Below are 9,943 nucleotides of genomic sequence, written 5' to 3'. Positions count from 1 at the left end.
ATTTAAAGAAATGGTTGATACAGAAAGTAGAGAGTGGACTTGTTTGTGTCTGTTCTTAATTTGCAGTCAGATATAATAGCTGTGAAATTACAATAAGCCTCTTAGAGAGAGAGACAGTGGACCTGAGAGAGAGAGAGGGAGAGAGAGAGAGAGAGACAAAGAGAGAATGTGTGTGTGTCTGTTTGTGTGTGTTCTTATGTGAGGGACGATGAGAGAGAATAAGAGAGGGAAGCCACAAAAAAGAGAGAGAAGGAAAGAGAGAGAGTAAGAGAGAGAATAGACCTGAGAGAGAGAGGGAGAAAGAGAGAGAGGAGGGGGGAAGAGAAAGAGAGAGAGGCAGAGACAGAGCTTTTGAGAGGGATACATGGGTACAGTGATTCTCTAAGGAGAAGTATCACATTCTACCTAAGCTGTTAAATTACCCATAATTCCCAGAGCAGGGAGGGCTGAATCTGTGGAAGTGGCCTAGGACTATACTCCATGGTAATCCAATCCATTCACCACCAAATCATTTGAGAACAAAAACCGGCTATTTTTGTGTGTGTGTCAATAATTGTACTGTTGTTGCATTCCTACACATGATAATTATTTGATAAACAGATATGAGTGTTTTCTTTTGTAATTTTGAGTTATTGTGTCCCGGAAAACAAATATTTTAACTTACTTTCTTCGTCTAACATATTAATATTGGCACGGTGGACAAGTATTGTGTAATGCCGCTCCACTCTCCAAGCCAGGGAAGGTTCTAGTAAGCTCCGTTCTTATCGACTGACTCTGTTCCTGTGAGACAGAGGAAATGAGAAAGTTGCGTGTGCATGCCAGGAAAGCGCGTCACCGGCGGACGAAAGCAGCTGAATGCCGTAGAGTTATTGAGAGAGTCACCAACCAGTCACCCAGGGCAAAGCTGGCACGGGAGGCTTTGAGTGATGAACCAGCACCTCAGGAGGGAGAAAGAAGCATCATTTTACAACACCCGCAGAGAGAGAAAGAGAGAGAGAGAGAGAGGGAAAGTGAGAGAGAGAGAGAGAGTGAGTGAGAGAGAGAGTCCCAGCACAAAAGCCGAATTTGATGAATGGTCTTGAAAGAACTGCAGGCGGGCGGGACACTCACAGAGATCTATAGCCACTGCACGCGGAGACCAACCAATTTCTCATGGCATCACCTACTAGAAACTCTCTCTCTCTCTCTCTCTCTCTCCCTCTCTCTCTCTCTCTCTCTCTCTCTCTCTCCCTCCCTCTCTCTCTCTCTCTCTCCCTCTCTCACTCTCTCCCTCTCTCACTCTCTAACTCCCTAAAGTGTGTTTTTTCTCTCCCATCTTAACTGTTCACTCTTCCTCTCATGCTGTGCTGAGTGCGTCTCACAGAGGCTGTTCTCTAATGACTCTTCTCATTGTCATAATGTTGATGGAATCCACAGCGTGAACAGTGACTGCGGCTCACAGCTGCCGTTTGGAAGGTGTATTTACATGAGGGGGTTGGAGGAATAAATGGAACGTGTCATGGGTAACAGTGTTATGACATTATGCTTAAGTCGAGAGGGCTGCACGGTGCTTTTGTGGAGCATACTTTTCCCTGTATGCAGATTTTGTATAAATCTGCTTTTTTTTCTTTCTCTGTCTTTCTCTTTCTCTCCCTCTGTGTGTGTGCGTGTGTGTGCATGTGTGTGTGTGTGTTTGTGTGTGTGTGTGTGTGTGTGTGTGTTTGTGTGGGTGTGTGTGTATGTGTGTGTGTGTGCACTTTTTATGTAAGTGACAGAAAAAGAGCATGAAGCAGGAAAACCACGAGGGAGAGAGAGAGAGACAGAGAGAGAGACAGTGTGCGATGTAGTGAGGGAGAGAGAGAGACAGTGTGTGATGTAGTGAGGGGGGAGAGAGAGAGACAGTGTGTGATGTAGTGAGGGTCAGAGAGAGACAGTGTGTGATGTAGTGAGGGAGAGAGAGAGAGACAGTGTGTGATGTAGTGAGGGTCAGAGAGAGACAGTGTGTGATGTAGTGACGGAGAGAGAGAGAGACAGTGTGTGATGTAGTGATGAAGAGAGAGAGAGACAGTGTGTGATGTAGTGAGGGTCAGAGAGAGACAGTGTGTGATGTAGTGACGGAGAGAGAGAGAGACAGTGTGTGATGTAGTGATGAAGAGAGAGAGAGACAGTGTGTGATGTAGTGATGAAGAGAGAGAGAAACAGTGTGTGATGTAGTGAGGGTCAGAGAGAGACAGTGTGTGATGTAGTGAGGGAGAGAGAGAGACAGTGTGTGATGTAGTGATGAAGAGAGAGAGAGACAGTGTGTGATGTAGTGACGGAGAGAGAGAGAGACAGTGTGTGATGTAGTGACGGAGTGAGAGAGAGACAGTGTGTGATGTAGTGAGGGAGAGAGAGAGAGACAGTGTGTGATGTAGTGATGAAGAGAGAGAGAGACACTGTGTGATGTAGTGAGGGAGAGAGAGAGAGACAGTGTGTGATGTAGTGAGGGTCAGAGAGAGACAGTGTGTGATGTAGTGACAGAGAGAGAGAGAGACAGTGTGTGATGTAGTGATGAAGAGAGAGAGAGACAGTGTGTGATGTAGTGACGGAGAGAGAGAGACAGTGTGTGATGTAGTGAGGGAGAGAGAGAGACAGTGTGTGATGTAGTGAGGGAGAGAGAGAGAGACAGTGTGTGATGTAGTGACGGAGAGAGAGAGAGACAGTGTGTGATGTAGTGACGGGGAGAGAGAGAGAGAGAGAGAGAGAGACAGTGTGTGATGTAGTGAGGGAGAGAGAGAGACAGTGTGTGATGTAGTGAGGGGGGAGAGAGAGAGACAGTGTGTGATGTAGTGAGGGTCAGAGAGAGACAGTGTGTGATGTAGTGAGGGAGAGAGAGAGAGACAGTGTGTGATGTAGTGAGGGTCAGAGAGAGACAGTGTGTGATGTAGTGATGAAGAGAGAGAGAGACACTGTGTGATGTAGTGAGGGTCAGAGAGAGACAGTGTGTGATGTAGTGAGGGAGAGAGAGAGAGACAGTGTGTGATGTAGTGAGGGTCAGAGAGAGACAGTGTGTGATGCAGTGAGGGTCAGAGAGAGACAGTGTGTGATGCAGTGACGGAGAGAGAGAGAGACAGTGTGTGATGTAGTGACGGAGAGAGAGAGAGAGACAGTGTGTGATGTAGTGAGGGAGAGAGAGAGACAGTGTGTGATGTAGTGAGGGAGAGAGAGAGACAGTGTGTGATGTAGTGAGGGTCAGAGAGAGACAGTGTGTGATGTAGTGAGGGAGAGAGCGAGAGACAGTGTGTGATGTAGTGATGAAGAGAGAGAGAGACAGTTTGTGATGTAGTGAGGGAGAGAGCGAGAGACAGTGTGTGATGTAGTGATGAAGAGAGAGAGAGACAGTGTGTGATGTAGTGAGGGTCAGAGAGAGACAGTGTGTGATGTAGTGACGGAGAGAGAGAGAGACAGTGTATGATGTAGTGACGGAGAGAGAGAGAGAGACAGTGTGTGATGTAGTGAGGGAGAGAGAGAGACAGTGTGTGATGTAGTGAGGGGGGAGAGAGAGAGACAGTGTGTGATGTAGTGAGGGTCAGAGAGAGACAGTGTGTGATGTAGTGAGGGAGAGAGAGAGACAGTGTGTGATGTAGTGAGGGTCAGAGAGAGACAGTGTGTGATGTAGTGAGGGAGAGAGAGAGAGACAGTGTGTGATGTAGTGATGAAGAGAGAGAGAGACAGTGTGTGATGTAGTGAGGGTCAGAGAGAGACAGTGTGTGATGTAGTGAGGGTCAGAGAGAGACAGTGTGTGATGTAGTGAGGGAGAGAGAGAGAGACAGTGTGTGATGTAGTGACGGAGAGAGAGAGAGACAGTGTGTGATGTAGTGACGGAGAGAGAGAGAGACAGTGTGTGATGTAGTGACAGAGAGAGAGAGAGAGACAGTGTGTGATGTAATGAGGGGGGAGAGAGAGACAGTGTGTGATGTAGTGAGGGGGGAGAGAGAGAGACAGTGTGTGATGTAGTGAGGGGGAGAGAGAGACAGTGTGTGATGTAGTGAGGGGGGAGAGAGAGAGACACTGTGTGATGTAGTGAGGGGGAGAGAGAGACAGTGTGTGATGTAGTGAGGGGAGAGAGAGACAGTGTATGATGTAGTGAGGGGTGAGAGACAGGGATAACATGTACATTTTCTGCCCTCTGGCTCATTTTGTTTTGCCCTCTGGTTTATTTTGGCTCCTGTGTGTTTAGAGTATCAGGCGGAGAGAGGGGGGGGGGGGTACTCCTGTTTGTTTAGAGTATCGGAGGGGGGGGGGTGCACTTGACCTTGCTCTTTGTCACTGCAGGCTATCATCAAACCTTCCTCTCCATCAGCAGCAATCATTTTCAGTCAAGGTGAAGTGATGGGGAGAATGCGACAGGAAAGATAATCACTTCAGTGCTCGGGAAAGACAAGAGGAATTTTGTGCCTGACTGAAGTCAGGAGCAGATTTAGGGAGCGTCTAATTTCAATTACAATGAGGCACAAGATTTTTTTTTTTTTTGCTAACCTAACTGCAATATTGAGCACAAACGTAACAATAAAGCTCTCTGTTTATTTCAAACTCCACATGCTCCCTAAAACTTCCTAAAAACCATGAAAACTGGGTCTAAGACAGGTCAGAAAGACCAAAGTCTTATGATGTACAGATTTTCAGGCTTCTAGGGAAACAAAATATTTCCGGTAACGTGGAATTTAAAAACAGCGCTCAGTGCTGATCACAAGCTGCAAATTCAATTACCAAAAAAAAAAAAAACCTCAGAAAAAAAAAGAAAAAAGAAAACATTTCCAAGCTTACGTGTAAAGTGGAGCATCAAGTACACAAAAACATTACAACATTCATGTTGACTTACACCAGAGATCTTATACCAATGTCTGTCACCAGCACGATAGAAATATTACATAATATATTATAGATATGAGGACACATTGTAGATATAAGAGTATACTGAGAGGGGCCCCTCTTTGAAATAACTTGCTTGGGAAAGAGGCAGAGATTTCTCAGGTTGCACATTCAGAAACCATTTTCCTTTCTGGATCCTAGAAACCTTTACTAAACGGTTTCCCTGCAGACCGTGATAGATTACAGCTTTAGCTCTTCTGATGGCCTAATTCATTCAAAACCCTGTGTTAATACCTTCTCTGTTCCAGTGCACATAGCAGTGCCCAGTCTCATTACAGATGTGAAAATGGTAATACTCCTTAAAAGATCATTAGTTTCAGCTTTCCACAGCATTTTGGAACAAGAAGAGTACAACTGGGTCTTATAAACTTGAGGGGCAATTCTTCAACACCATTATATAGGCTCTCTCTCTCTCTCTCTCTCTATATATATATATATTATTTATTTATTTTTAAAGCAGCCAAGTTCCAATCTTTAAAATGCCTTGTAAGCATAGTTCATATGCCAAATTAACTGCAGCTTCAAATGTGAGATTGATTCCATGACAACACTGCGTCGGTTCCAAATGGAAACATTTCTACTTTTACAAGCTAAACACCACATTACGATATTAGGTATTAAGTGAATTTCCAGAGGAGTGGCGGAGGTGGCCAGTGCCGCACTGAGCATGTCTCAGCTTGTTAAAGTCTTGCCTAAACATGCCCAGCTCCTTCCAGAGAGCTGCCCCGACCTGTCTGTGTGTGCTGCACAGAGGACCAGAACTTGTCGTGGGGAGCTGCGACCTTCCCGTGGGGCCTTACCTGTCCGCCCTGCAGGGTTAGTTAACAGGTCTGCTCCTGCCTGAGATGCGTATCGATCTGTCTCTACCTGCCTGGGTTTGCCTCAGTTTGTTTGTACTTGAACTTCGTTTGATAGCACTGGTTCTCTCTACGGACTCTCTCTACAGACTCGACGGTTAACTCAGCGGCTTAAGTGGAATGTGACACCTCTCCTTAGACAAACTCCGCACCCTCTCAATCTCTCTTTGTCTTTTTCTCTGTCTCTGTCTTTGTTTCTGTCCATGTCCCTGCCTCCCCCTTCCCCTCTGTCTCTCTCTCTCACACACTCTCTCTCTCTCTTCCTCTCTCTCTGTGTCACACACGGACAATATGATCATTGTATGTCTACAGTGGCTCTGTGTTACCTGTAATCTATCATCGTTTTGCATTCGGACACCTGAGAACAGCACAGCCTTTAGGGTATATGTCCTCCCACCCGCTGAAAGCAAATGGGCAATTGTTTCTGAAATGAACTAACTGCAGGCTGATTTGGTTACACTACACTACTGTTTGGAGAAGTCAGGTCAAATCCAGATAATGTAGCTTTTAAGGCTTTTATTGCCCAAAGGGAAGCTGACGTGCCCCCCCCCACCCCACCCCCCGCCCCTTTGTGTTATAAAATCTCCACACATAGGCCCACAGCAACTGTCCCGAATATGGCCATCTCAGAAGATGACTTGGATACCTACAGTTATGACTGTTGGTACCAGCGGTGCAGTTTGACAGAACTGACATCATGATGAAAAAAAAAAAGGCTTTTAGCAAAAACATTTGCTACCCTTTCCTTATGTAAGAGTGACAAACGAGATTATTTTAGTTTTCTTTCTGATTTCTGTAAGCAGAGTGTCTTAGAGGCTAAATATATTTTTAGGACTATTACATAAATGCTTTGTCATGTGAATTAAGCATTGAAAGATAAAAAAAAAACACAGATGAAGGTGAGTTAGCATGTGGTTTTCCAGACTAATGAGCTCCATTTTGTGTTTAAGAGATTGGCTATGAAGGTCAAATAGAGCTATAAAGGTCAAATAGATGATCTAAACATCCTGGACAGAATGGAAACTGTCAACTGAGTAAAATGCCTCAAGTCCTGCACTACACTCCGTCTGCAGCTCCTGCCAACAGGATATTAAGGGGTGGGAGCATTAAGGTAAAAGCAGAGAGCTCAATCCACTCTTTCATCCTTTCCCTCTCTCAGAACAGAAGATCTGGTAATGTAATTTATTGTAGGTCTTGTGAATCCTAAGGTTCAGACTTAGTTCTTCGGTAAAAAAAAAAAAAAAAAATTGGGGGAAGCTGTCTTTTGCAGTGACCTGACAAAAACAGAAAGATTATTATTGTATGAAAGCGTGTCCAAAGGGAAAGAACTTGCCATGGGGATCCAGAGACTGTGATCTCTCAGCTGAAGCACAAGGTTCTGGAACTTTCTCTGCAATGGCATTGCTCAGTTCTCCTGCCGGATTCTCACAGCACCACACATTTCTGACATCTCTCCCTGCTCTATTCAGCCCATCGGCTCATTATCAAGAGTTTGATTGGCTGAGGCAGGCAGGTTCGAGCCTGGTTTGAGGAGAGACCTCTACAGACAGAGCTGAGCCGAAGTCTGGGAACAGGATTGGCCAAATGCTTGCAGACATCTCTACTTCAGCCCTCAAGTGAAAACTTACTCATGTCTGTCCCGTTTGCCGTCTTTTGTGCACTACATATAAAGACAATGCCCTTCCTTTTAACTGCAAACAAAAAGAAAACAAGATTAATTTCAAAAGTTTGTTGCTATTGTTTCAACGCATCTGTGTGCCCAACAAGAAGGACATTCAGAGAGGCAGAATTAAGTGATTCTTTCTTTGCATTCAACTCTCTGTGTGTGTGTGTGTGTGTGTGTCAGTGTGTGTGTTCAGCAGAAAAGGTTCACTGCAAACGCAATATTTTAAGAGTAATCGTTTCCAGATGCAGGTGTGAATGCAGTCAGGTGCTATATCTACACGAGGATACAATGGATGATCTGTCATTTCAAGATGCTGACTGTCCAGCATTCTGAATATCATAAAATGCAAAGTCACAGAATTTACACAGCGAAACAATTCATCATGGAATTTACATAAGAACATTTCACCTTACTCTGCAGTCGCCTGGTGTCTTATTTTACTTTTAGAAACATTAAGATTCTAACTTAATGTGTGCACATATTCCAATCAAAAGTTTTGACGGTTTAAGAAAGTGTCAGTTTACTGTAATAAGATTAGATTAGCATGCTCACAGATCATTTAACTACCTGCAGTTTGCTCTGTGTTGGCTCTGGCCTGTTATCCTGCCCAGGAGAAAAAAACCCACTAATAAAATGTGACATACAATCATGGCCCATAATTTCCATGGTAATAAGTGAAAATGAACTGACAGAAACGCTGAGAACTACCCAGAGAAGTGAGAAATTGATTGATTAAACTACACTGACAGGACTATCCATGCTAGAGTCCTCCGGTCGAAATTGCTCTCTCTCGCCCTCTCTCTCTCTCTCTTCTCTCTCTCTCTCCCTCTCTCTCTCTCTCTCTCTCTCTCTCTCTCTATCTCTGTCTCTCTTGCTCTCTCTCTCTCTCTCTCTCCCTTTCTCGCCTGCTCTCTCTCTCTCTCTCTCTCTCTATCTATTTCTGTCTCTCTTGCTCTCTCTCTCTCTCGCTCTCTCTTGCCCTCTGTCTCTCCCTCTCTCTCCCTTTCCCTCGCTCCCTCTCTCTCTCTTACTCTCTCTCTCCCTCTCTCGCCTGCTCTCTCTTTTCCTTTTTTTCCCCCCACTTCACGCACTATTTGCTGAAAACAGATGAACAAGCTGTGGGGCTGAGTGGTAAATTAGTCCAATTAAGTTTACCGTCATTGTGGGAATTGCGAAGAGTCGCCCAAAGACAACTCATTTGCTCTATCAGAGTGGAACAGACTAATCAAATCTAGAGATGGCTCAAAGGTGAGCGTGAGCATTCCAAACAAATGAATATTTGATATTGTACCTAAGCATGTACATATGAAACTGCACATGTGAGTTTGGTAAGAAAGCCTGTTAAAGACCAGCGATTCATTTCAATGCTGCGAGTGTCGTGTCCAATGCTGGGATGGAATTACAGATCAGTCAGGACCTATCACATTAAAATAAGTGGAAGGACAGCGTATATTTTGAGTTAAATGAAAGAAGTATGGAATGCCGCTCAAATCTAAGAAAACAATCTATAAAGACATCCAAGACGTCACCTGAGAGACCACACATCTCATCTGTCAACATTCAGTTATGTTATTCACCGAGTATATGTAATAATGTGATTATCTTGCATAGCACTGAACTGAGAAACAGTGAACATGGAAATAAATCTTTCGAAGAACTTCTGAGAGATCTAAGAACCTTGGAGATCCTTGAAAGCCGAGCTTTCACATTCCAGCGAAACCGGCTAATTTTTATGCATGTGATGTTGATTTCACTCCAGAGGAAATCATGTGAAAGCGCCAAGTTCACTCTGGACAAAATCACGAAGCGATTCAGAACAGTGGCTGTTTATCTCAGATCTTTGGGTCTAATGGCTAAAGTGCATATCTATATTGCATGAAATGTGTAATCTGAATTACATGAGATTGTAAAAGGGAGGCTCTTTGCTTTCAGATGGATTTTCTGTCCATCTCAGACTACAGACTACACCCTTGGCACTATGTCTAAATGGTTTATATCGCCAAGTCACAGAAGGTTAAACTTCAAAAACCAGCCGTTATACACCAATGGCTACTGCTGTCCTCATCTGACTTGTGGCCAGTTGTCGAACTTTGTTGAAAGTGACCGTTCAGGCACCGTTGGGGACAGAGTGGAGGCCTGAGAAAGACGCTGAGAACTTGCATTTAAAACATGATGTTCAAGGTGAGATGGGAACGGACTAGAATGTGTAACCACACAGTGTGTCCTTCGTGTTTTCTGCCTCTTTAGCCCTGGTCAGAAATGCCAAAAAATTTTTTAAGCTTCTACTCCAGATACGTAGCAATAAAGGGACCAACAAATGCATTATAATTGAGGGTTTAAGCTGTATACTTCAAAAAAAACCCAAAAACATTCCGGAACATTCTTTTCATCCCGCTGGTGTTTTCATCCTGCTAAAGTCACTTGCATTTTAAGGATGAGCTAAAATCAGCAAGTTGGCTACCATGAAGTAAACAACTTATCTATTTAAAATTGTTAAGTAATCCTGACCTTCCCTCTGAGCAAAAGACAT

The sequence above is a fragment of the Chanos chanos genome, chromosome 12, assembly GCF_902362185.1.
Source record: "Chanos chanos chromosome 12, fChaCha1.1, whole genome shotgun sequence".
Lineage (NCBI taxonomy): Eukaryota > Metazoa > Chordata > Actinopteri > Gonorynchiformes > Chanidae > Chanos > Chanos chanos.
This window is presented reverse-complemented; position numbering follows the sequence as displayed.